The sequence below is a fragment of the Pelobates fuscus genome, chromosome 4 (assembly GCF_036172605.1).
Source record: "Pelobates fuscus isolate aPelFus1 chromosome 4, aPelFus1.pri, whole genome shotgun sequence".
NCBI lineage: Eukaryota > Metazoa > Chordata > Amphibia > Anura > Pelobatidae > Pelobates > Pelobates fuscus.
The window spans coordinates 193137552-193165532 of NC_086320.1; the positions used below are offsets into that span (position 1 = coordinate 193137552).

At 43.6% G+C, this 27981-nt stretch overlaps 1 protein-coding gene across 1 annotated transcript in view; it reads left to right on the forward strand.

Moving 5' to 3' along the window:
* The window catches only part of CDH12 (cadherin 12), a 758791-nt gene that overhangs the window by 402324 nt on the left and 328486 nt on the right, over window positions 1–27981 (forward strand). Inside the window, exon 3 of the mRNA XM_063451837.1 lies at window positions 8466–8726. The gene's annotated coding sequence lies outside the window, so the exon portion shown is untranslated. The remainder of the gene's footprint in view (window positions 1–8465; window positions 8727–27981) is intronic.

The following is a 27981-nucleotide window of genomic DNA, read 5'->3' on the forward strand; positions in this document are numbered from 1 at the left end:
CACTCAGATACACACCCTTTGACACACAGATACAAGCACTTTGATACACACACACACACTGGCACATCCACACACAGAGATACACACACACACACACACACACACACTCATACACACACATACATAAAGGTATAAATGCAGGGGTGTATATGGGTACAGTGCTAGAGATGAAATGTTGGAGTGTATTTGTGCTGGCATTAAAATGCTGGGATGTATGCATCACCACACATTTAGATGCACACTTACACACACCGACACATACATACACACACACACACACACACACACATACACATACACACTGACACACAAGTACACATACACAGGTATACATACACACAGAAACACTGACACACAGACAAACACAGCCAGATACACACACTGACACAAACACAGCCAGATACACACAATGACATAAACGCAACCAGATACACACACATATATGTGTACATTTACATATTTTAATCTCTGCCTTCTAGCAGCTCTTGGACAGCAACTCCCAGCAACCATGGCAAATATAATGTCTCAACTCTGTTCTTACATACCCTGGTCTAGAATTTAGCAAAAGTGACATTTGGAAATGGTGTACAGCCTTTGATAACACTTGATGCAATAATATGTTAAAATAAATACTTTTTTAAATTTATATTTAATAGGGAACTGTCAGGTTCTTCTAGGATTTTTAACATGTACTTATTCCCTGTGTGTCACATTACAAACACCAACACTTGAATAAAAGTGATATCAGAAATAAGCAAAACAAAAAACAAAACATATTTAGCCACCCTTCTGTCTCCTTACCTTTTGGGTACAGAAAGGTGGCTTCCCTGGTGTCCAGTGGGAGCTTGCTGGCCCGGGCTGATGGGAGTCTGCCATCAGCTTTCTCCCTCTCCCCCACAATGCTTGTATTCTCCTCCGTGTGGTGTGTGCCTCCTCCCCAGCGGCACTGAGTGATCTGACCTCACTTCCTCCCAGCATGCCACAGAGAAGAAAAGGGATCACAGGGCAGTGTGTGAGGGGGCTAGCTGTGAGTATGTATTCAGCCAACCCACATATTACAGGGGCCAGGTCCAGAGCAGTATTAAAGGGCTGTGGCCCCTGATTACCTCAGGTGCCGCAGGGGAGCCATGGGCCCCCAGGAGTAACTGGGCCTGGGGCAGCTGTCCCTTTTGCCCCTCCTTAAAGACGGCCCTGCACAGACTGTACCCTCACACACACACTACACCCCTGACACACACACAATGAACCCTCCAACACACACAGACCTCCCCCTCACACACACACAGACTGCCCCCCTCACACACCCACACAGACTGCCCCCTCACACATGCTGCACCTCACACACACACAGACTGCCCCCTCACACACACTACATCCGTCATACACACACACACATGCTTCCCACCTAACACACACAGCCCCCTTGACACACACTGCACCCCACACACACTGCCCCCCTCACACCCTATCCACACTGACCCCCACACACACACTGCCTCCCTCACACACACTGCACCCTTCACCACAATGCACCCTTCACACACAGTGCACCTCTCACACACACACACACACACACACACACTACACCCTACACACACAGACATAGAAAAATATAAGGAAAACATAGATACATTTAAGTACATATTTAAAAAAAAAAAAAAAACCTTTAAAAAAATGTTTTAAAAAAATTGCACGTGCGCTATAATATTAGTTACTGTGGCACTGGTGGGCACTAAGGAAATTTTACCATCATCAAAGATAAAAAAAAAAATGGGCATTCGGCATTAAAAGGTTGACTACCCCTGGGTTAAACAAAAGTTAACTGTGCTTTGGTACTACACATACAAAAGAGACAGGAGGTAGCTGACAAATGGACCAATGATCACACAATTCATGAGTGACGAGACATAATATGATAACACAGAGTAGGACAGCATCATTGCCATATCCACACTGTTATCTCAATACCATTTCCACAAGGGATTAATCTTGTGATATGAAATGCTTTGACTATGAAATGCTTTGACTTCTTATTGGTGGTGAGCCAGGCTCTGCTCCACACCTCTACTATCAATGCTGGAGACCTGGAAGCAATGCAGGGCTTAGCCCATTGACTTTTTAATCCTTACATTACAGGGCTTTGCTCATTGACTACATACAATGAGTAGTTGCCAGAACACTCCTAAGAGCATTATCACTACATAAACCTATAGTGGTTATGGTGCTTGAAGTAATTTTTTTAAAGGACCACTAAATCCACCTAAACACTTATTCTCAATTAAGAGGTCTGGCTGCATCGGCCATGTAAATGTAATACTACATTGTAAAACTTTGCAGTTTTGTAGAAACTGTTGCACAGAATAATATATAGCAACTTTGGACCTGGTGTCTGCCCTAGTACTTGTGGTATCTTTGCAGATGTTGCTTCATACCGGTATCAGTGAGAGGACCCTTCACTCGTCTCCTCCTCACTTCCTTGACCCACAATTTTCACTTTGCAAGGGATCCTAAACTTTGCTTTGGCATGGTTACACTACCCACAACCTTGTGGTAGATGTAAAAGTAGGTGAATTTGCATCAGTAGCAGTGGAAGCACTAGCCTGTACACTGGCATACAATAAAAATCAAAGAAAATCAAAGAAAAGTAAAAATGCAGGAGGCGAATGCACTCCAGCAGCCAGAGAATACTGGGCCGCTGCCTATACTCTCTACACTCTCCTCTTCTAATTTCTCTGGCTCATTATACTCATAGGTGAGTAGCTACTGGGCCAGAGGTAAGAGTTCTCTGTCTGCAGTGGTGGGGGAAACAGCACCACTGCAGAACACCAAATTCATCATTGCCACCACCAACACCAAACATAGAATATACTTTGCTCCTCTGCGTTAAGTCTTCACTAAAGAGTGGCTCTAATAAGCCCCCTCAAAGTTGATGCAGCTGCACTGTTTTAGTTGCTTCTTTGAGTACTCCAAGAAGGTATCATGTTTAAATTAGCTATGATAGAAGGAGCTGCAGTGGTGTGGAAGTAGCATGAAATGGATGTAGATAAAAATAGGTGTTGAATTGTATGGACATGCTGCTAATCTCACTATCCTAAAGCTGAAAACTACAAATAGTGGTGGTGGAGGCATGATGGTGGAGGTTTCAGCAGTCCTCTTGGTCAATATGTTCAAACTCTCAGAAAGCATGGCACTACTACTAATGATAGATTACGGAACCCTGTCCTTAACCATACACTCTCTCAACTGTGCATTAGCATTAGTATGTGACATTAAGCATAGGTGTTTGTTTTGCAAACTGAGTTGATGCTTGGTGGATTTACTACTTTATTTTTAATGTGTTTGACTTTACAATGCTCGCACACTTGCACAGCACTTACTATCTAGCTAGTTACACCTACAGCAAGCTAAGCTACTTAAATGAATGGGCTGTCCGACTTCCAAACAAGCACTGCAAGTGTAAAATATCCAGTATTACTGCTGGCCAATATATGACAGCCCACATAACCGAGCAGACATCGTGCCCATCATGGAAAACTAAGTTGCTTATTTGCCCCCACCAAAAAAAAAAACAACAACAAAACAGCTAAAAACTGCATTATCTCAATCTCATCCTTTCTTTTTCTGGTGCCAGGAATGACAATCTGAAACCCTACTGAAACCATGCATGTTTAGATTTGCGCATGTCAGCTCCCTTGGGATTTTTGCACGTGTTGGCTAGGAAATCATAATTTTGGCCAATTAACCGAATACAGACAGTTTGGAGCTAAGCTGCACTGATCAGCCACAACATTAAAACCACTAACAAGTGAATTAAATAACATTGACAGGATCAGATCATCACTAAAATGGCAAGTTTTGTGGGGGGTTCACAGTAGGCAGTGGTTAGTATATACTAAAGTAGTGCAAGGAAGGACAATCAGTGAACCCAGGGTCATGGGTGCCCAATGCTCATTGATGCATGTGAGGAGTGAATGCTAGCCCATCTGGTCTCATCACATAGCAGAGTTACTGTATCTTAAATTGCTTAAAAACATTATGCTGGTCATGATACAAAGATTTTGGAACACACAGTGCATTGCAGTCTGCTGTGAATGGGGCTGCATAGCCGCAGACTAGTCATAGTTCCCATGATGACCCCTTTGCACCACTGAAAATACCTTCCGTAGGTGCCTGGTATGATGAATCACATTTTATTTTAGATCAGGTGGATGGCTGGTGATGTGTGCGTAGTTTGCCTGGGGAATAGATGGCAGCAAGGTGCAGTGTTATGCTCTGGGAAATGTTTTGCTGGGAAACCTTGTGGCAATTACTTTGACATCTACCAACTACATAGAGAATGTTGTAGACCATGTGCACCACTTCATGGCAATGGTGTTCGCTGATGGGAGTGGCCACTTTCAGCAGATAATGCACACTGCCAAACTGCAAGAATTATTAAGGAATGGTTTGACGAACATGACAAAGAGTTCAAGGTTTTACCTTGGCCTCCAAATTCCCAACATTGCTATTCAATTGAGCATTTGTGGAATGTGCTGGGATAACAAATCTGATCCCTGGAGGCCCCACCTGCAGCACTGGTGGTTATGTCTTGGTGCCAGATATCACAGGACACATTCAGATGTCTTGTGGCATTCAGGCTTTGATACATCAGAGCTGTTTTGGCAGTAGGAGTGGGATCTACATGATATTTTGCAGGTGGCTTTAATGCTGTGGCTGATAAGTGTAATCTCTAAATAAATATATATTGAAGAATTTATACATCCCAACTTGTAATTAAAAAAGTTAGAAATCTTTAATTAGACAAATCAGACATATTTATATATAGGATCTTATATAAGATGTCAGACTTACAGAAACTATTAGCACAGCAATACAAGTCCAGGTTAAACACCACTTTTAATATTGATTCTTTCAGACATAACTTTAATTTGTTTTCCTTGTTCAAATATTGGTCCAAGTCATAGGTGGGTACAATGGGTTTTCCAGGCATGCCTGGTGATCTCCCTAACCATCCGTGCACAGCCCAATTTTTTTTCCTCCTTCTGGGAAATGGTTTGATCCATTCACAGTGATTGTGTACCCCCTCAAACATTTGTTGCCTGACCCCATCACGCATCACAGCCTCATGGCTTTTTAATATCCAATTTATTGCCTCTTATTCTTGTTTAATTTGGATACTCAATAAATTTTATTATTATTCTTTATGTTATATTGTTATTGAGAAGACTTCCACTGTTAGACTCAAATGCCCCTTTGGGCCTATTTGTCTACTTTTAGCATATTCAAATTATTGTGGGTTACCCTCACTTGACTCTAGCACATTTGTTTGGTTTCCTTTTGGTTGGGAGGGGCTGAGGATGACCCAGCTGTCATGTTTCATATTGGTACCAATGACAAAGTCAGAGGAAAATGGACGTTCCTAAAGAATGAGTTCAGGGAACTAGGAAGTAAGCTAAAAAAAAGGACCTCCAATGTAATATTTTCAGAAATATTAACTGTGCCGCGCGCTAAAGCAGAAAAGCAGCGGGTGAAGTCTTGGTGCAGGAAAGAGGGTTTTGGGTGAGCACTGGGACGATTTTGCGCTTGAGCACAACCTGTATAGCAGTGCTGGACTGCATCTAAATGAAAGAGGGTCTGCTGTGCTTGGGGATAGGATGGCTAGAAGGTTGGAGGAGATTTTAAACTAGTAATAGGGAGGGAGGGTCATAGCAATCTAGAAAATGGAGATAGGATATAAAGGAGATGGGCTTAAGCTCAGTATAAAGGGGGTGGAGATAGGTGGGAGTGACAACCTCAGAACAAAGGAGGTATGTAATATTGATAAAAATTTACAAAAAGTACAATTGACTCATGTTACTAATAAATGTATGGTTACTAATGCAAGGAGCTCATATAACAAAATGGGGGAAATAGAGTCAATAGCATACACTAAACAATATGATATAATAGGCATAACAGAAACATGGTGGGATGAGACACATGACTGGCCAGTTAACCTAAATGCGTACACGTTATTTAGGAAGGATAGGAAAAACAAGAAGGGTGTTGGGGTATGTTTATATGTCAACCATGAGTTAAAGTCAAACCTTAGGCATGTGGAGTGTGGGTAGATATCTGCTTGGGCAAACAAAGGGAAATTAATTATTGGTTGGGATATTACCACCTAATGTAAATAAGAAAGAGGAAGAACAGCTGTTAGAGCAAATTTGGAAAGCTGCAAATCTGGGTAACACATTCATTATTGGAGATTTTACTTACCAGGACATAAATTGGGATAGAGTGACTAGTACTTTAGCAAGGGGAATCAGGTTTTTGAATGTGTTAAATGACACCTTTATGTCACAACTGGTATAAGCACCAACTAGAAAGGATGCTTGTCTGGATCTTGTTATAACAATGTTGATCTTTTGACAAACATTCAAGTAGGGGAGTAGTTGGGAAATAGTGATCACAATATGGTAATTTTTAAAGTAAACTCAAAAAAGCAAAAGCATGCGGGGTGTACTAAAACGTATAATTTTTAAAAAGCCAATTTCAATAAGATTAGGGCAGCTCTACAACATATCGACTGGCATAAATTCCTCAGTGAAAGAAATACTGAGGATAAATAGAAATTCTTCAAACAAATATTAGAAAGGTACATTTCTCAGTATGTACCATTGGGTAATAAATATAAAAGAAACAAATTCAAACCAATGTGGCTTAGTAGAGAAGAAAAACAAGAGATTACAAATAAGAAAAGGGCATTTAAAGCATTTAAATCGACAAATCATAGGCATCCTATATAAGATATAAGGAAGCCAATAATGCTTGCAAAAAGGCAGTTAAACTGGCTAAACTAGAAAATGAGGAATTAATAGCCAAAGAATGCCAAACCAACCCCCAAAATGTTTCAAGTAGATCAATAAAAAAAAAAATTAAAAAAAATTCAAGTGTAGCTATGCTGGAAACAGAGATGGGTCTGTTACTTACTGACCAGGAAAAGGCAGACATTTTAGATAACAATTTTTCTTCAGTATATATATTAATGAGGATCCTATGGCAAGAGATATGCAAATGATTGCTGCAAAAAACTTGCAGATAACTTGTGATTGGATGACTCAGGAAAAGGTGCTACAGCTATTAAAGAAAATTAATTTAAATAAAGCTCTTGGATTTTGCCAAGGCATTTGATAAAATCCCTCACATTAGGTTAGTCTTCAAACTAAAAGATATTGGTCTAGATGAATATACTTGTTCTTGGGTAGAACATTGGCTTAAGGATAGAGAACGACGAGTTGTCATGAATGGTACATTTTCAGGCTGGACAAAAGTGGTAAGTGGTATTTTCAGGCTGGACAAAAGTGGTAAGTGTCCCTCAGGGTTCTGTTTTGGGACCGCTTCTATTTAACATATTTATAAATGATCTTGCAATAGGCATTGAAAGCCATGTTTTAGCGTTTGCAGATGACACAAAACGTTGTGAAGTAATACAATGTGAGCAGGATATTACTTAGCTGCAAAGGGATTTAGATAGATTGGGGACTTGGCACTAAACTAGAAATGGGACCGGCAGGCGACTCATGAAGTCGGTGTGTGGCAGTTGGGAAGGAAAGCATGGTGGCGGCCGCCCAACCCGCTCCTCTCCCAGGTAGGCCGCAGCCTCCAAAGCCTCATACCCCCTCCAGGGGGCCCAAAGCTCCCGATCTCAGGGTCTGCTACCTCTGCCACATCCATGTGAGTATCTCGTAGGTTGCTTTTGGTTGAAAAGCTTGCATTTGCAGCCTAAGAGGCCAGATTTCTCTGGAGCCTCTCCTGCATGCAACCGGTCAGCATGGCGGGCCGGCCCCGCCCCCACCCTTTTCTGTTTTAAATGCACATTTAACTTAATATAATCTCTAAACCTTGTATATATTCTTCGATAGAATGGGTGTGAAATAGATGTGTGCTTTCGATGCATTCAGCCATAAATGAATTAAATCATTTTTAAACAAATTGATTTGTCCAAAACAAAGCTCTTGAATTCATTTTTAGTGTTTGTAATATTTTCCATTGTTTTGTGATTCAGGTTTAGAATGCCCTGCTATTCAAGTGAATGAATGAATCAATTTAAAAATAAATCTTAATGTCCTTTCTTTCAGACAAATCCAGTTGTCAAAACAGATTTAATTTGTTTAAGGATGAATGCAACAAATGCACGTGTCTAGTGTGAAACGCATGAGTGTTTGTATGTAGCTCATTTTGTATGTGTACTCATTATAAAAAGTTTATCTAATTTCATATGTATAATTTCAGTTTGCCAAGCATCCGTTTTTTTCAGGACCCTAAATTAATATGTAGGCCACATGCATTCTATGAATTCTATTTTATGAACACAAATTGTTGTTGTAAAAATGTAAAGTGACATTTTCGAACATCAGACTTTGTTTAACGAATATTTATCATGATTTAATAGCTTTTCCTTTTTTTATGTTTCTGTTTTACAGGGCACATACAATTCTTTTTATTTTCAAACAGACCGGAATCACAGTTTCTGAATATGATGCCATTCTTCTTGGAATCCTTATATGAGATAAATATGGAGCTGTGAAATGCATTATCTGATGTGGAATTTATGAAACTGTAAATGCTTCCCAGGCACGGACCTTGGACTCATTGGATCTGTCAGCTATGATGGGGTTCTCAGAGTCTTTCTTTTAGTGTATAATCTATTCGATATTTGGAAAGGAACTCTCTAAAAAAGAAAGGTGAGAACTGTGGGAAAAAAATTACTCCTGTAAGCAAAAATGACAACTCAGTAATGTATTGAAGTCTTTTATCACTTGCAAAGCTTTAAAATACCTGCCTTAGATAGCATTTAAAAAAAAAATCTATTTCTTAACCACTTGCAAGTACATCTGATATAATTGTATTTTATATATATATATATATATATATATATATATAAATCTCTCTCTCTCTCCATAAGACTGTGAAGGAATTTTACTTCATGACAGTACGTATATGTCAGAGATATTGCTCTCTGTCGTTCCAGCCAGGGGCGTATTAGCCGCGAGGCAAACAAGGCATTTGCCTTGGGCGGCATTTTCCAGGGGGCGGCAAAAAAAGCCGCCCCCAAACGCCCAGGGCAAATGCCTTGTTAGCCTTGCGGCTAACTGACATGCCGTGCGGGCGGGCGGTCTGCTGGGCAGTGCTGGCGGGCGGCCGGCGAGGGAGCACTTCCTCTGAGCTGTCTGCTCAGCTCCCTGTGGGGCGCGCGAGGGAGCTGAGCAGACAGCTCAGAGGAAGTGCTCCCTCACCGGCCACCCGCCAGCACTGCCCAGCAGCCACTGGACCACCAGGGAGAAATAGGACCCTCCCCCCCCAAAGGTAAGGAGGCTGGGGGGGGTAAGTGAGTGAGTATGTCTGTTAGTGTGTGTGAATGTCTGTTAGTGTGTGTGTGTGTGAATGTCTGTTAGTGTGTGTGTGTGTGTGTGAATGTCTGTTAGTGTGTGTGTGTGTGTGAATGTCTGTGTGTGTGTTAGTGTGTGTGTGTGTGTGTGTGTGTGTGTCTGTCTGTTAGTGTGTGTGTCTGTCTGTTAGTGTGTGTGTCTGTCTGTTAGTGTGTCTGTGTATGTCTGTTAGTGTGTGTGTGTGTATGTCTGCTAGTGTGTGTGTGAATGTCTGTTAGTGTGTCTGTGTATGTCAGTGTGTGTGTCTGTTAGTGTGTGTGTGTGTATGTCTGTTAGTGTGTGTGTGTGTATGTCTGTTAGTGTGTGTGTCTGTGTATGTCTGTTAGTGTGTGTGTGTGTATGTCTGTTAGTGTGTGTCTGTGTATGTATGTCTGTTAGTGTGTCTGTGTATGTCAGTGTGTGTGTCTGTTAATGTGTGTGTGTGTGTATGTCTGTTAGTGTGTGTGTGTGTATGTCTGTTAGTGTGTGTGTGTGAATGTCAGTGTGTCTGCGTATGTCTGTTAGTGTGTCTGCGTATGTCTGTTAGTGTGTCTTTGTATGTCTGTTAGTGTGTGTGTGTATGTCTGTTAGTGTGTGTGTGTGTGTGTGTGTCTGTTAGTGTGTGTCTGTTAGTGTGTGTGTGTGTATGTCTGTTAGTGTGTGTCTGTTAGTGTGTGTGTGTATGTATGTCTGTTAGTAAGTGTGTATGTATGTCTGTTAGTGTGTGTCTGTTAGTGCGTGTGTGTGTGTCTGTTTCTGTTAGCTAGTGTATGCGTATCTGTAAGTGAATGTGTGTGTATTTAGAAGGCGGGGCGGGGGAAGGGTGGGGGTGGTGCGGGCGGGGGGAAGGGTTGGATGGGGGTGGCGCGGGCGGGAGGGGGGCGCCTGAGTTTTGTCCTGCCTAGGGCAGCACAAAACCAGGATACACCACTGGTTCCAGCATGCACTGTTACAACAACCCAAACAGACATACATACAGTATACACAGACATTTATACACATGCTGACATGCACACATAAATTATCACTGAAACACACCATCATACATGCCTTCCAACATTTAAAATGGACAAAGAGGGACAATTTCATTTTAGAGGAGTGATTGGGATGTGGTCAGGGGCAGGTTGTTATGAGAAATTTTAAATGACTTACTAACAAAAATGTATGCAACTAAAATGTGATTTAGAAAAAGAACAATGTTTCTTATTAACACAGACTGGAATTTGGGCACACCTGGAACATACAATCCCAGTAGTGGTTCTGCCGTACAGACCGAAATATATATAAAATACAGATTAATCCCTTAAGTACCCAGTGACAGCATAGATCATCATGCAGTTAAGGTACCAGCAGTGTTTGGATTCTTGCTCGTACCAAGGGACCCCAGATATCTTTCAGTAGCTGAAGGTCCTCTCTGTCAGCTGGGGCCACAGTTAGCGACCCAAGACTGACAGATGGACCTTATGCAGCACTCAAAGTGACCACTGTACATAGCTCATTAAATGGGTTTAAATATCGCAGCTGAGCACAATTGCACTCAGTAATTTTAAATGTGCCAAAATCTATATAATGCCAGCCTGGCAGAGTCCCCTCTATTAAGAGGAAGACACCCAGGGGTGGAAAAAAACTTTTGGAGTTCTCTCTGCATGCTCCTTAGTCAGTGATCAGTGCTGGGCTTTGCCACATATCTCTGTGACTGGAGCTGCAGCATGAGAGGTAACTCATGCTTGAAAAAAGTCTGAGTCAGACTGAAACATTGATTTTGCACAAATAAAGGTAATATTTCACAAGACTACAAGCCCTCTGAGTGCATTTTTCTGGGATTATATATACATATACATACATTGATTTACTTATTATCATCTTGCTTATTAGTCATTTAAAACACACTATGAAATGTAAACTTGCATTTATATTCCCCCTATTTTGTTTTATCAATATTGCTCTTTGTATGGTAAGAATGTTGTATTATACTTTCATTGTCATTGAAACATTATTATCGATAAACATATTTCAACAAAATGTTTGGAGGTATAGACACACCAACAATGTGAAGCTCCTAAAAAAGTTGGATATTAGGATAGAAAAGAAGAACAGGGATAGCCAAGCTAGCCAGACTGGCTTGCAGAGAGCTCCGGCATAAACACAGCATTATATTGGCAAAAAAATGCCACAATCTTGACAAAAACAGCCCAGCTCAGCACAAAAAGCAGTGCTGAACCGAGTGGAGACCCATGGACACCCGCCTTGTGAAATTCTGGAGCGAACACTCCACACTCCACATATGTGGCCTAACGTGGAAGGCACCCTAGTGGCCAGGGGAGGTAGCTGATCTCCCGCCATGGGGACCGCAAGAAGAAGCAGCTCTCCTGGCCACCCCCAATATGGCCGCCGAGCACCAACCCCTGCAATCACAAGAAAGCCCAGAGATACAGGCGTGGAGAGAGTTTGATCACATCTGCTAAGACTTCTGGAGGCGCGTAGGGCACAGCGCTACCCACCCCGTTATACCTATCACACAGGGGAATAATGCTGAAGCAGCTGCTTATCGATCCAGCACCCATGCAGAGAAGTGTCCATTTCACTGACTGGCCTGCCGGCAGACTCTCCAAGCGCCGAACCGCACAGCAGCACATCACCAAACACACACCTTGCCACCTCACTGCTGCATCCCTGCACGGCACGAGCCAACTTCACGCTGGCCTGCCACTCGGTCAGAGAGCTCACATATGGCACCACAAATCAAGGGTACTGAGACAGCCTGGAGGCCATGATCCAGTTATTGGACTATGTGGCATAGCGGTCAGTGAAGTACGAGACCACACAGGTACCCTCACCTGCAGCAAGATGGACTCAGGTCTCCCAGGTTTGTCAAGCTGCCACTCGTGGCCATTGGTTGAGCCACCTCAGGCTACGGCTACAGGCCGCCTAATGCCCAGCTTACCCCCATTACTCCAATTGCCCAACCTGCTACCCAGAGATTCACACTGAAACTGGCACGAAGCCTCTAAGCCAGCCAAACGAAATATATGTGTTATGTACCATGTTATCTAGCATCGTATGTCATCAGCTTTAAACGGGTTACCTCCCGTAAACCTAAGTACCCAGTGGCTACCAAGCTCCAGCCCTAATCCTAATTATAGTTTAGCATGTTCTATTAACTTCTTAGCTTAGATAAGTTAATGGCAGCCTACACAAGATGTTCCCTAGAAGCTTTCAGGCTCCTCACCAACTGACATACCTTGTAATAGCCTGTTTATTGCTCAAACAATGAAAAAAATGCTCTGTTTAGCTTGCTTACCCTTAATATAAAATGTGCAGTTTTTCTTATATGTGATGACAATGGAACCATGTGTATTTGCCTAAAATGCTTTTCTATGCTGACGTGACATATCAACCCTGTTTGTACTATCTTGCACGCTAAAAATAAAGAATATTAAAAAAAAAGAAAAAGAAAGAAAAGAGGAATAGGCAGGGGTATATTTACCCAGAGGCAAACAAGGCATTTGTCTTGGGCGGCACTCATTCACCCTGGCAAATGCCTTGCTAGCCTCTTGTCCTGGGGGACCCAGGAGCTGGCCGGGTGACCAGCTCAGGGCCCCCCAGGCTGGCAGCGGCGACACTTTCCGGGTGGGCGGCGAGGGAGCACATTCCCTGGGATCCAGTGGGGCTGCTGGTCGGCCTGCCGGTGACTGCAGTCAGCGAGGGAGCATTAATCCTCCTGTTCAGCTCCCTTGCGCGCACCGCAGTGATGCCGGAGCCGGAATATGACATCATTATGCAGCGCGCGAGGGAGCTGAACAGGAGGATTAATGCTCCCTCGCTGACTGCAGTCACCGGCAGGCCGACCAGCAGCCCCACTGGATCCCAGGGAATGTGCTTATCTACTCAGTATTCCCAAAAGTAAGGAGGCTGGGGGGATTGAATTTAAAAAAAAAAATGTGTGTGTGTTAATGTGTGTGTTAATGAGTGAGTGTCTGTTAGTGAGTGAGTGAGTGAGTGAGTGTGTGTCTGTTAGGGAGTATGTGTCTGTTAGTGAGTGAGTGTGTGTGTATCGTAGTGAGTGAGTGAGTGTGTGTCTGTTAGTGTGTGTGTGTGTGTGTTAGTGAGTGTGTGTGTCTGTGAGTGAGTGTGTGTGTTAGTGAGTGTGTGTGTCTGTTAGTGAGTGTGTGTGTCTGTTAGTGAGTGAGTGTGTGTCTGTTAGCGAGTGTGTTACTATGTGTGTGTCTGTTAGTGAGAGTGTATGCGTGTCTGTTAGTGAATGTATGTGTCTATTAGTGAGTGTGTATGTCTGTTCGCTAGTGTATGTGTGTCTGTCAGTGAATGCGTGTGTGTGTATTTAGAAGGCGGGGTGGGGGGGGGATTAGTTTTGTTAACTCATGAGTTTTGTTAACTCATCTAACCCAGTTACAGATGTGTCCCTGGTATATTTGACAGGCAACGCAGCCTCATCCGGTTAGGTCACTATTTATGGCAATCATAGTAATCTAGGTTAAAAAAAGTCCATTGAGTTCAAAATTTAAAACACGTCTTTTTGTGATTTATTGATCCATTGTAAGCCCAAAAAATATTTTTTTAAAGAAAACAAATGTGATTTCTATAATTCTTCATGAATATTGTTTTCCATTCCTCTTGTTCATTTTGTGCTTGCTTCTGCACTCACAATGGGCTCTAACCTTTGAGAAGGCATAATTATAGCTTGATCATGTGAATCAACACCCATTTTTACAAGCCTAAGATTTTCTCACAGGAATACAATCTATACATAATTATAAGATTAACATTTAGTACATATTACATTGTGTTTTAGTATAGAAAAACCAAATAATTAATGATTTCACTAGTGTCACCTTTTGTAGAAGTATCATTATGATATATATTAGTCGGGTTTGAGAAGAAGATAAAATGCTTTTTCTGTTAAACCACTTTACTGGAGTTCTTCTAATAGGACTAATGAGAAAATGAAAAATGTCTAGATTGTATTATTCTCTGTAATATAGCAGAAATAAAAATGAAATGGCCCACAGGCAAAATAATGTAATTCACAGAGAAAGTTGATTAAGCGACAAATAATTATGGATTTTAATTCTTCCCTGAGTTATTTATTTAGAGCCAGGGTTATTTAAGTTCCCATGTTCTCATTTGATTGTATCATATTAATGATGACCATCATAATTTTTTAATCTTAAATTAAGACATGTAACGTCTTAATATTTAATTTTCTATCTGTAGATATATTAAATGAACATGCATACATAGTTTTCCTGCTTTCAATATTTTCCAGCACTATAAGGTTACATGTGTAAACATATGCAAAACAAATTGTAAAGTATTCTATCATATTTAGAATATTTCATGAAAGGATCACTATAGTGTCAGGAAAACAAACCCGGTTTCCTGACACTATCATCCTTGGGGGACCCTCACCCACAGGGTCCCCCTCCCGTGGTGCTGAAGGGGTTAACACCTTAATCCAGCGCTGGGTGACCTCTCCTCCCCCGCCGACGTTAGCTCCCGAGTTTTTTTCTCAATGCTTTCCTATGGACATCCAGCGTCGCTGAAGCGCCTTTAGCGGCTGTCAGGAAGACAGCCACTAGAGGTTGGATTAACCCGTCTATGTAAACATAGCAGTTTCTCTGAAACTGCTATGTTTACATGTGAAGGGTTAAACCCTGAGGGACCTGGCACCCACACCACTTCATTGAGCTAAAGTGGTCTGGGTGACTATAGTGTCCCTTTAAGAAATAATGATATTGTTAGTTATCTAAATTAGATATGTAATTGCTTTAGGAGAACTAAATACTAAGCTCTCACCTTCCAGTGCACAATTTTTGGTATTTAGTCTAATCCATATTTTAATGTTGACTCTCTATCTACTTAAAGGACCACTCTAGTGCCAGGAAAACATACTCGTTTTCCTGGCACTAGAGTGCCCTGAGGGTGCCCCCACCCTCAGGGACCCCCTCCTGCCCGGCTCTGGAAAGGGGAAAAGGGTTAAAACTTACCTTTTTCCAGCGCTAGGCGGGGAGCTCTCCTCCTCCGATCCTCCTCTTTTCCTCCCCGTCGGCTGAATGCGCACGCGCGGCATTCATAATGCTTTCCTATGGACGCTTGCGTGCACGCGGCACGCGCGGCATTCATAATGCTTTCCTATGGACGCTTGCGTGCTCTCACTGTGATTTTCACAGTGAGAATCACGCAAGCGCCTCTAGCGGCTGTCAGTGAGAAAGCCACTAGAGGAAATAGGGGAAGGCTTAACCCATTCACAAACATAGCAGTTTCTCTGAAACTGCTATGTTTATGAAAAAATGGGTTAACCCTAGAAGGACCTGGCACCCAGACCACTTCATTAAGCTGAAGTGGTCTGGGTGCCTAGAGTGGTCCTTTAATCAAATATTTATGCAGATGCATATATGTATAATATATCAAAAGCCAAGTCGTTTGTAATAAGAATATATTGTAACAATACTTACGTGATAATACCTAAGTGCTGCCCGTTCAGATTTCCAAGCAGGCTGCGCATGTCGATTTTCCGATTTGTTCCGATTCGTGACTTGTGACTTGTGAGTTATGGATGCTGCCCATTCTAGGAATGCATTCTTTAATGACGTCTGTGGGTCAATGTCATTTCTGGTTCTGTCCAGCTTGCATCACTCGGGCAGCCTCATTCTCTCACTGTTGGGATCACATGGGTAACGTAAACCAATCAAAACATAGTTAACACTATTTTACCCCATTTTGCCCCTGGTTCTGTACCCTGTCATGGTTTCTATCTTAGTTCCCAATTAGTGTATTCCTTAAGCCTATTCTGTGTGTTTTCTGATTGGCCCTTCAATTATGAGTACCTCTGTATCCCTGCCAAGCTTGTTCTATGATTTCCACTTATTTGTAACTCTGACCCAGCTTTGTTTATCCACCTGTCTGCCATCCTGATCTTGGCTTTTATTCTGACTTCGTCTCTCTCTATTTTATACGTTAAAGCCCATCATTCTAAGGTCAGTAATACATCTTTTTCTGTCACTTCTGTTGAGCTATTCATTTGGTAAGCGTATCGTGACAAACATATACTCATGGTCATTCTTTGTCATAGTATAGTTACATTTGGTTGACAATATTTCAACAGGAAGATTAATTTAAAAAATACATCCAGCATACCTAACTCTAGCCAAATCTACACATTGTGTCTATCATGTATCATGTGCAAGTATTTGGAGTGTACATTTACATATTAGCAATGTAGATATGATTTGATTGCCTTTACAGAGGGGGGCATTATTTGTGGAAGAACATATTAAGTGAACATTGATAATGTATTTCTCCATGCCGACCACGTTGAGAGGCATAAATATGGACCAAAGGAATACAGGAGAGCCTGGTTAATGAAGGGGTGGCAACCAGCTCAGTCCTACTAAGTGTAGCCAATATAAAGAGCATTGCTGAAGTACTCGCATATGGACTAAATGCATGAGTTAAATTTACACAGCTAATACTGTGCTTCTTTGGGAAAAGTGATACACTACTAATCCCACCTGGGATGATGGAACATCTCTGTTTATTTACAAGCTATATTTCATATTATTGTGCCTTATGAGATATACACAGCATAGATCCTTAAGACTACATGGATGTTATGAAAGCACCAAAACTACTTCAATAAGAATTTAAAAATAAAAAGCACTGTTAGTACCCATTTCTTAAATATTAAAATTCATATTTTATAGCATTAAAAGCAGAAAATTGTGGGTTTGACTTTAGCACTGTAAACATATGAATCAAATATTCTCAATGTTTGTATTGTGTTCAGTTTTAACATTATTACTAAAGTAATTAAGAGTCAACCCTTTGAGGTTAACATATATAGGCTCATCCCAAAGTGTCTATTAAATTTAATTCAAGTTTTCATTAACCTTTCATTAACCTGATCTTTTTGTCCTTATGTGCAGCTTGATTTTTGGATGAACTTTGGTTAACCTCAGTCATCCATCAAGATCACAATTACCATTTTGATTTTTAAACCATCATTTGCCCATCTCACAATAGAAGTACTCTGAAGTCAATATATGATGAATGGCATTTAAAAATAATTTCCTTTTCTCAAATATGGTTTCAAGTAGTTCTGTCTTCAGAAATTCTCTTTTCACCATCATGTCACACTTTAAAAACTGTCTTGTTGGCACACTAGGTATAAACCATCATTATCCATTCAGAACAAATGTCTTTTCTTCACTGCACAGTGCAATTCTAGGTGCTTATCAGCTCAAACGCAGCAATTGTGAATTTTGATTTTCTGCTGATATGATGCACTTTCTGCCGCTTGTTTTATATGTAACTGTCAGTTTTAGTTTAAAAAATGTGATTCAAATCACAGAGGATCGTTTCAACACAGAAAAACTGTCAGTTATATAAGAGGTGATTATAGCTAAAATTAATATAATTTGTATAGATGTAAATAAATAATTTCTTAGAAATATTTATATAATTTATACAAAGAAAATTCCAGGTGACAACTGTAATTTTCCATGATTTAATGTTATGTTTAATTAAACACTATATATATAATAAAAATGTATGTGTGAGGTGTGAAAAATAAAAAGTAACCCAGCTATCAACAACCAATAATCTTCTGATTAGGCGCCTCCATTTTAGCTTTTTAGCCGCCATTGTAAAGACCAGCCATTGTAAAGACCAGAGACATTAACAGTGCGAACTCCAGCCATATTATTTAACAATGTCCAAGTTTTGCAATTCTGACTTTGAACTCTTTTGTTTATATTTGACTGTGGCTAGTAAGCAATAGACTTTACATGACTAATTCTTACACCTCAAAATATATTTTTAAACTATTTCATCCTGGCTTGTAGTGGTGCCTGTGCACAAATGACACAGGATTTTTATAATACACTTGCCAAAAGGCAATTGAAATATAATGACCAAATTGTCATTCTACCAGAAGCATTCAGAGCAGATCATCTTTAAATGTGGTGGAAGTTTAGCTTTAGTACATACTGGACTTGAAAATCCATTCAGATAATTTTTACAGATTTTTGTCCATCTTTGTTTTGCGAATAAGCTCGAATGTCTCGATTTCTCCTCCACATCATCAATGTGTGCCCTGACTGTGCCTGGACTGAACTAAATTGTGATGTTGTCTGCTACATCTTTAATATAAAATATTAAAAAAAAAAATAAAGCATCACATTAAAAATGCTCAAAACACACTAACACATGATAATGAGCCTTAATCAAGATATTTTTAAAATTAAAAAAAGTAAATATTTTCATGGTGCCTAGAATGCTTAAAATTACCCTTTTTGAGATGGGTGATTTTAATTTATGTTTTTAATGCGTAATACTTTTATATTTTTAAATTAATTTCAAAGAGTTTCAAAGTTATATTTTAAAATGATCTTGTTTTGATACAACAGATTTTTATAGGACAGCGAGCATGAAATGTTTTGCCAATAGAATTTTACTTTGTGGTTTATTCATTAAATCAAGAAAACTGGGGAATTGATTAAATAATTGCAAATGTTAGACTGTAATAGATGCAGTGTAAATTTAGCAAATTTAGAGAAATTTTGTTTTTTTATTTCAGTTCTCAATTTAATATTGTTAGACAAGCTTTCAAATGGTTTAATATTTTTGGATAAACCTTTAACATTAGTCAATATTTTTTTTTTTTGGTCAATCTTTATTTTATTGTTAGTTTTCAAAAACAAACGAGACATAAAGACAGGTTCAAGGGGTGCGTTATACATAAACATTGAAAACATAATCAGGGATACACTCTGGTCTCACGATATGGTCCTTTTTCAGTGTACGGTACAACTGTGTGGGGTTGCCCCCTTTGCCACTCAGTCGTCTTTGCAGTTAATGGAGTTAGGCCTTAGTTCATAGGGTAAATATGTATCACGGGCATATCAGTATAGTTGTGTGATCAGACCGCATCGTCAAGTGTTAGTATCGACTTATGACCGTGGAGTATAGCATTAGGTGTTCCATGTATTACCCAATCATTTGGTTACCCAACAGTCATCCCTATTCTTCCCTCTTTGGACCTCCGTCAATGTTAATTTCCTGTGTCAGTGAGGGGAAGGTGCCAGTTCAAAGCTGATGTGTCATTATCAAATTATGTGCTGATGGACTGCGGGGTTTAAGCTTGCTAACTGTCTGTGGGATGCATCTGGTTGGGCAATTTGGGTAGTTGGTGGTGGTCAGTAGTCGGTCTGTCACAAGTGGAGGTCTAGGGTCCCATATGCCTCTCTGCAAGCGCCAGTGGCTCATACGTCCTGTTGGCAATTAGCCTCATATCCCTGTTGCCCTCTGCCGTGTGGCCTTCCCTAGTCAAGGTATTTGTCCATTGTGCGGGGCTTATCTGCAGAGCCTGGGTGTGGCCTTTCCCTAAATCATGTGTGGTGACCTGTGGGAGGCAGGAGCCTCGACTCCGTATGTCTTAACCTATACGTGGCTCCTTGGAGCAGTGTGTTCAGAGATTGTAGGGAAGGGTGGGGGTGGAGTGTGCAGGTAGGGTGGGTGGGTGGTGGTGAGGCATGGTGGGAGAGGGAGAGGGAGGGGAAGGCTCGTTCGCCATCGAGGCCGCAGCCCCCTGCGCCTCCCCCCGCCGTCCAGACGGGCACATCCCCTGGGTCCGAAGGGGCCCCCAAGGTTCGATCCTCTGAAGCGTTCCCAGGTTCGAGCTCGCGTCCGGGGACTGTCCTGGGAGTTAGTTTGGCCTATTTGAGATGTACGTGAGCCAAGGCATCCAAACATGCATGTATTTTTCTGTGGTGCCGTTGAGGGCGGCGGTTAGCTGTTCCATCCCGTGTATTTCTTCGACCCTGTCCATCCAGTGTTGTAGGGTGGGTACCTGTGTGGAACGCCATCGTATCGGAATTAGCGTTTTGGCCGCGTTCAGGAGGTGTTTAGTTAGTGTCTTTTTGTATTTTGAGATAGGTAGCGGTGTATGGTGAAGTAGCATCTGTAGTGGCTGAAGGGGAATGTCAGTGTCTGTGATGTGTTCGATCTGTGCGTGTACCTGTCGCCAGTATGGGGCTATCTTTTGGCACGTCCACCAGATATGAAGGGCTGTGCCTACGTCATTGTTACATCGCCAGCATGTCGTTGGCGCGTCCGGGACCATCTGGTGTATTCTCACTGGGGTTCTGTACCAATTGGTTAATATTTTATAGTTGAGTTCCTGTAGTTTGGAGCTAATGGAGCTTTGGTGAGTCAAGATGTGAATGTTCGTCCATTGGGGGGCTGTCAATGTTACCCCGGTGGCTTCCTCCCAGCGTATGGTGTGTTTCAGGGGCTCATGCTGTGTGGAGGATATCAGCATCGCATAGAGGTGTGAGATTCCTCTGCATAGGTGTTGTCGCTTCGTGCATATTCTCTCAAACTCTGTCAGGGGTCTATGGATTAGGCGTTTCCCCGGTAGAGCCTGGTAGAATGACTTGATTTGGAAGTACCTGTATCTTTCAAGCCCCGTTGGGGCTCTATCGGTGATCAGGTCTGGGAGCTGTTTTAGGGAGTCGTTCGTGCACCACTGTTGCATGTACGTCCAGTCCGTGTCTCCAAATGCTTCTACGTCGCGTAGTGAGAGTCCCCCAGCGAGGTCTGGGTTGTGTGTGATCGGAGTCAGCGGCCCCGGGGTCGTCGTCCACGCCAGTTTGGTCCTAATCGCGTACCAGACTCGTAAGGTTGCACCGATGAGTGGGTGCTTGCGGGTTCTCATGGAGGTTAACGGGCCTCCTAGCCATAGTGCTGCTGGCAGCGAGCCTCCCATCTGTAGCCGTTCCATATGAATCCATTGTTTCCGTGTGCCGGTGGCATGCCAGTCCACAATTCTGTGGATGTGCGTGGCTCTATAGTAGTCCAGGAGAGAAGGGAGACCCATGCCTCCTTGCGCCTTTGGTAGTCGTAGTTGCGACCTTTTTAGTCTGGGAGCCTTGGAGAGCCAGATGAACTTGGTGATGGCCGTATCCATGGTCCTGAAGAAGGTCCCTGGTATAGAGATTGGTACGGTCTGAAATAAGTACAGCAATCGGGGTAAGAGATTCATTTTTATGGCGTTCATTCTCCCGAACCAAGACACGCATAGTCCAGCCCACCTGGCTAAGTCCGAGCCCAGCTTCTGTTGTATAGGTGCGAAATTGTGAGTGTATAGTCGGGAGAGGTCGGCAGGTAGCCAGATGCCAAGGTATAGTAGCTTGTCCTGGCACCACGTAAAGGGATACTGTGTTTTTAGATGGGTAGTCATCGCGTCCCCTGTTGTTATGGGGAGCGCCTCCGATTTGTCCGTGTTTAATTTTAGGTTCGATATCCGTCCGTACTCCTCAAAGGCCCTCAGGAGATTCGGTAGGGAAACCATCGGCTCACTGATAAAGAATAGCATATCATCGGCATACGCCGCCACTTTATGTTCTTGCTCGTGCATAGCAAACCCCCGTATGCCCCCGTCCCGTCTGACCGCCCCCAGGAAGGGTTCCAGGGAGAGGGCAAACAGGAGGGGGGACAACGGGCATCCCTGTCTTGTTCCGTTGCGTATGTGCACTGGGTCCGACAGCGCGCCATTCACCCTGATCCTAGCAGATGGTATCGTGTATACGGAGGAGACCCACGTAAGGATGTGGGGGCCGAAGCCCATTGTCTGGAGTGTCGCGAGCATGTAGTGCCAATCTACCCGGTCAAAGGCCTTCTCCGCGTCGGTTGAGAGGAGGAGGATCTTCTGCGGCGACTGCTTTGAGGCGTGTAGGACATTTAGGGCTCGGATGGTGTTGTCCCTGGCCTCTCGACCCGGGACAAACCCGACCTGATCAGGGTGTATCAAGTCTGGCAGGACCCAGCCAATGCGCGTTGCTATGACCTTCGTGAAGAGCTTCAGGTCAGTGTTCAGTAGTGATATTGGTCGATAGCTGGCGCAGTTGGTCGGGTCCTTGCCCTCCTTCGGGATCACCGTGATCGTAGCTGTTAGGGTATCTCTAGGGAGCGTACCCCCCTCCAAGAGTGAGTTGAGGCCCGTCAGGAGCTTGGGCATGAGTATATCTCCTATTTCCTTGAAATACCGAACCGGTAGGCCATCGGGTCCCGGCGCCTTATTCGTCTTGGAGCCTTTCAGTGCTGCTTGGAGTTCCTCTAGTGTGATGGGGGTTTCCAGTGCGGCTGCCTCTTCCCGTGTGAGGGTCCTCTCCACATGTTGTTGTAGGTACTCCATTATGCGGGTATCTTGGAGGCGTCGGGCACCGGGGGCGTCTTCTACCGGTAGGTTATACAGATTGTGGTAGAACCCTTGGAAGGCGCTCAGAATATTGTCAGGGATTTGGGTGGTCGTCTGGTCTCTGTTTTTAATTTTTGTGATCTGGCACATCCTTCGCCTCTTCTGTAGAGCTCTGGCGAGTAATCGGCCACATTTATTTGAATATTCGTAGAAGAAACGCTGGGATTTGCGGATCGTGTACTGGAGTTTGCGTTGGAGAATGTCTCTCAGTGCTCGTCTCGCGTCTAGGAGAGATCTGTAGTCCTCATCGGTCTGGGAGGCCTTATGGGTGGCTTCCAGGGTCGCTATCTGTGCTGTTAACTCGGCCACGCGTTGGCGCTGCTGTTTTTGTCTGTGGGTGCATAATTTAATCAGGTGTCCCCGGATGACGCATTTGTGCGTTTCCCAGACCACCATCGCCGGAGTCTCAGGGGATTCATTTTCTTCAAAGAATGTTGTTAGTATCGTCCTGAGTTCCGCGATTACAGGTGCGTCATTAAGGATCGATTCATTCATCCTCCATTGACGGTCCCGTGGTCGAAATAGTGGGGACTCGAGTGTAGCTGAGACCGGCGAGTGGTCAGACCAAGTCATTGGTCTTATCTCTGCCGATATTAACTTTGGCAGAAACTCCTGGGACACGAAAATATAGTCCAGCCTGCTGTAGGAGTTGTGCACCGTGGAGTAGTAGGTGAAGTCCTTGTCCGTCGGGTGCATCACTCTCCAACAGTCCACGAGTCCGGAGCTCCCGAGGGCTCTTCGGATGGTCTGTAGGCATTGGCGCGGGAGGGAGCTAGCACCTCTGGATGTGTCGTTCCTCGGGTCCAGGGCCACATTCACATCCCCAGCAACCACCAGGAATCCCTCTCTGAATCTTTCTAACTTAGACAGCGTCTGTCGGACAAACCTGCCTTGGCGGGTGTTTGGGGCATATATGCTTGCAAAGGTGTACGAGCAACCAGCTATTGTGCCTTTGATGAACAGATAGCGTCCCATGTTGTCGGCTAAAGTGTCGGTACAGTCAAATGGTATCGTGCTTGCGAATAAAATTGCTACTCCTGCCTTCTTGGCTGCCTGGTGGTTCGCGAAGAACCCCACTGGGTATCTTGAGTCTCTTAGCGTAGGGATTTCCGTGCCTTTGAAGTGGGTCTCCTGGAGGAAGGCGACTGAGACTTTTTCGGCCCATAGAGTTCGCAGCAGGTGAGATCTCCGCTCGGGGGCATTCAGACCCCTGGCGTTACCCGTCCAGACATGCAGAGGGGCGGGCGTGAACCCCGACCCCATGGCCCCGAGCCTATCAAGGGAGGGGGGTGGGTTAGGGATGGGTGTAGGGAGGGGGAGGTTTGTTAGGTCCAATACAGACCTGTATGAGTCGGCACCTGTGGCGGGGATGTCGCGTGCGGCGCCCGATAAGAGCGTCCCACGCCCCCCCCGTCAACCTTTGAGTGGTGCCTGTCAAGGGGTACTGGTCCCTTGGAGCACAGTGGCAGGCAATAGACAGTGTATGAAAAGAGTGTAATCAAAACTATAAACGAGTGCTTTTCTCTTTAGAAAAGTAACAATCAGAAAGGTAAACCAACTATCACTCACCCCCCTGGCCAGTGGGTCTTGACTTTACGGGAGGCATATGGTTCCGGTCAGTGGGGCATCGTTTTGTGTGGAAGTTGTGAGTGAATGTGGGCGGTCGTCACAGGGTTGGGTCCCTAAACTCCTGGGGGCATCTATCATTCTCGGGGGGGGGCAAGTCCACCGGGAAGGGTCGGGTCCGTCAGGGTTCTGTCTCTTTCTAGTCACATGCATATCGGGTCTCTGGACGCAGCCGTCGGTGTGAGGGGTGGCTCATATCCTCTGCGTTGCGTATTTGTGGGGGTCCTAGGGGGCCTGGCTGAGCGGGGCGTTGTCGCTCATCTAGTGTCTATGCGTCGTTGTTTCTCACTACTCCGTCTCCCGGGCTTAATCATATATGCGTGTCTAGTGTGGGCCTTCCGGTCCCTATCCTGGTTTGTCGCCTCCCCAAGTAGCAATCAATCAACTCTTGTGGGTGTCCCTCGGTCTAGTACCACAGAACATGTCAACAGATATTATGCGTTAAAGCTCCTGAGCTCAGGATACGTTTCCCCCTCTCCCTCAGATACATCAGAATATCATACAACATGTCCAACAATGCATATATTTTGTGCTTAAGCCCCTGCGGGACAACTGTTTCCAATAGCTAGACTGAAGTAATCCCCCTTCCCTGGGTTGAGCCATCTCTAGGCCTTAGGAGAGGGCTGGCGGCAGTTTAATTACATTGTCAAAATGGGGGCCTCAGTTCGGGCCTGTGCCAAGAAAGACAAAAAAGAAAAACGTGTTGAGTTACTGCATTGCTGCCGTAATTGTAGTGGTTCCGCATGTATGCATCCCTCAGGCAACATCATCCCTTCGTCCCCCCACCCAAATCCCCCAACTGGAGGCTGTATGTGTAGGCCACCCCGCCTGTGTCCCCTGCGATCAGTGATGGCAGCTCTGGGTAATAGCACAGTTCCCTGTGTCCCACAGTTCCCCGTGTCCCTTTCAAGCCCAGGGAGATGGGGAAGCAGTTGATGGCATTAAGTCCCCCAGTCCCTCTCCCTCCCCAAGTGTCCAGACCCCCCCCGTTGCCTTGTGGTCTCTCTTGCCCATTAGTATGTCCCCCCGTGTGTTCAGGACTCACCAAATCCCCTTCTGAACGGTCGCTCCTTGGAGATTACTCTTCCGGGCCTTCCGGGCCCCCTCGTCGACGCTGTAGGGCGTTGTTGCCGGGTACAGGTGCCGGGGGGTGCAGCGGAGCTAGAGGATCTCGTCGTGTTGCGACAGCTTCCTCCAGGATCCAGTTCCTAATTCTAACAGACGGCAGGCCCAGTGTTCGCAGCATGCGTGGAATTTCTTCCGGCCAGCGGGCTGTGAGCCAAGCGTTACCGTGTTTCACTTGGAGGCTGAATGGAAAGCCCCACCGGTATGGTATACGTTTGTCACGGAGGGTACTCGTCACCGGTCTCAGGGCCCTTCTGGCGTCTAGGGTGAGGCCGGACAAGTCCTGAAAGAGTGAAATGTCAGCTTCGTGGAATCTGATTGAGGTCTGTTCCCTTGCTGCGGCCATTATTTGGTCTTTCACGCTCTGAGAGGTGAGGCAGCATATCACATCTCTGGGCCTGCCATCTTGTCTCTGAGGGCCCAGTGCTCTGTGCGCCCTCTCCATGCGGATTGTGTCCGGGGCCTGGTCTCGCAGTAGTTGGTGAAATAGGGCAGTCAGCGTTGTCTGGAGCTGATCTGCGTCCGCTTCTGGTAGGCCCCTGATCCGGATATTGTTGCGCCTACTCCTATTCTCCAAGTCTTCCACTTGTCTGCGCAGCGTTAGGAGCATGTTACCTTGTCTGGTAACCGCTACTTCTGTAGCTCTGTGGTGCTCGTCGCATCCATGGGCTGCTGTCTCCATTTCATCCACTCTTTGTTCGAGCGCAGTCAGATCTGAGCGCATTTCAGCGAGCTCACCACGCATTGCGGCCCGAATTTCCTGCACTAGAGTGCCAGTGTCTGCTTTGGTAAGCATGCTGGCGGAGATGTGTGCCAGTTCGGTTCTGATTTGGGCTAGTTCACTAACCGGGGCATCTTCTGTGTGAGGCTCTCCCGCGCCCTCCTTGCTTGGAGAGGCGGGCGCCATTTTGTGCTCACTGTGCTGTCTCCGCGTGTCGGCCGGTGTAGCGATGAAATCATCCATCGGGCCCGTGTGTCTCCTCGGTGAGTCTGTTCCCACTGTCTCAGCTGTCTGCTGCTTCTTATTGCGGACCATTTTCTCCCGTTTTCGTAGCTAGTTTTCGCTGTTTAGGCGGCCAGGGGTGCGGAGCTCTTTCAATGTGTGTCCTGCACCATGCTCGTCCAGGCCACCCTCGTCAATATTTTGAATAGTATTTTGATATTTTCTAATATATAGATTTGTATGTATTACATATCTCTGATATTTTAATATGTTGATTTTTTTTTTTTTTAGTTTATTCAAAAATGTTATATATTATATAGTAAGGCCTTAATTAGTTAAGTATAAAATGGACAATTACTCAATAATTCCTGGATTAATGAAAAAGAAAATGCAGTAAGTTGATAGTACTGTTTTCAGTTTGTAACCAGTTCAGGGTCAACTTTACACAAATGTCAGTTATCTTCGTGTTTTGATATTTGGTGTCCTTTGTCTATAATTTTTCTGTTAGCTTTTGTTTTCATATTTGTGTTCATATATTCCCATATTTAACTGATGATATCCAACTGTATCTCCCCAACAAAGCATATTTTCATATTTTAATTGTGTTAGCTTCAGTTATTTGTAAAACAATTATATGCTCTGTGTCTGGGAGAATTATGTTCACAATGCAGCAAAAGCCAAAGTCTACTCTCATTTCTATTTTCAGCATTACTAAAAATAAAATGAAACAGTTTGCTGCTATTATCCAGATATTCAGTGTGTTAACGTTCTTGGATGTTTCCATATATTGCAGTCATGCATCATGGAATTCAAATCTAAATCTAATATACTGCAAAAATATTACTTTAAAGGTGATTTTTTTTTATTTTTTATTAAAACCGTAATTAAACACCACAATATTTTGATATATAGTTATTGACCATCAGCCAACAATCTAGCCTTCCTTGTTATTGACCTTTCAATTCTTTATCAAGCCACTTCTCACTGCAATAACAGCTGTGAGTCTTTCGGGGTCAGTATAGGCCAGCTTTGCACATCTGGATCCTGAACATTTTGATCATTCTTCTTGGAAAATTCTCATTTGAAAATGTTATTTATAAATGGAAAAAAGTTGCCCATCACCATCGGCCATCTGTGAAGAATTAATATCTTTTTAGTTACTCAATGAAACCATATACCAAATTTAACTGCTCACTGGAATCATTTACAATATTCACTTTCAGTCCATTCAAATGAACCTTACTATCAAGTTTAAGTAGGTTGCAAGTACACAACAAGCACGCCACAATCAAAGAAACTCTGGAATAAATGATCTTGGACTCCAGAAAACCACAGTGAGAACCATGAACTCTAAAGGAAGGTAACTTGAAATTATGAATCATCCCAGGAGGAACCTGCGAACAAAAATGCCAGTAAAGATTCAAGTCACAAAAACACCTAGACCAACAGTTAAGGATTTGCATTTCACTTTGGCCTTAGCTATGGTCATTGTTCATAATTAAACAATAAAAGATATTGGGTAAAAATGAAATTCATGGTAGAATTGTAAGTAGCAAACCACTGCTAACTCGGATACACATCATCGCTCATGTGACATTTGC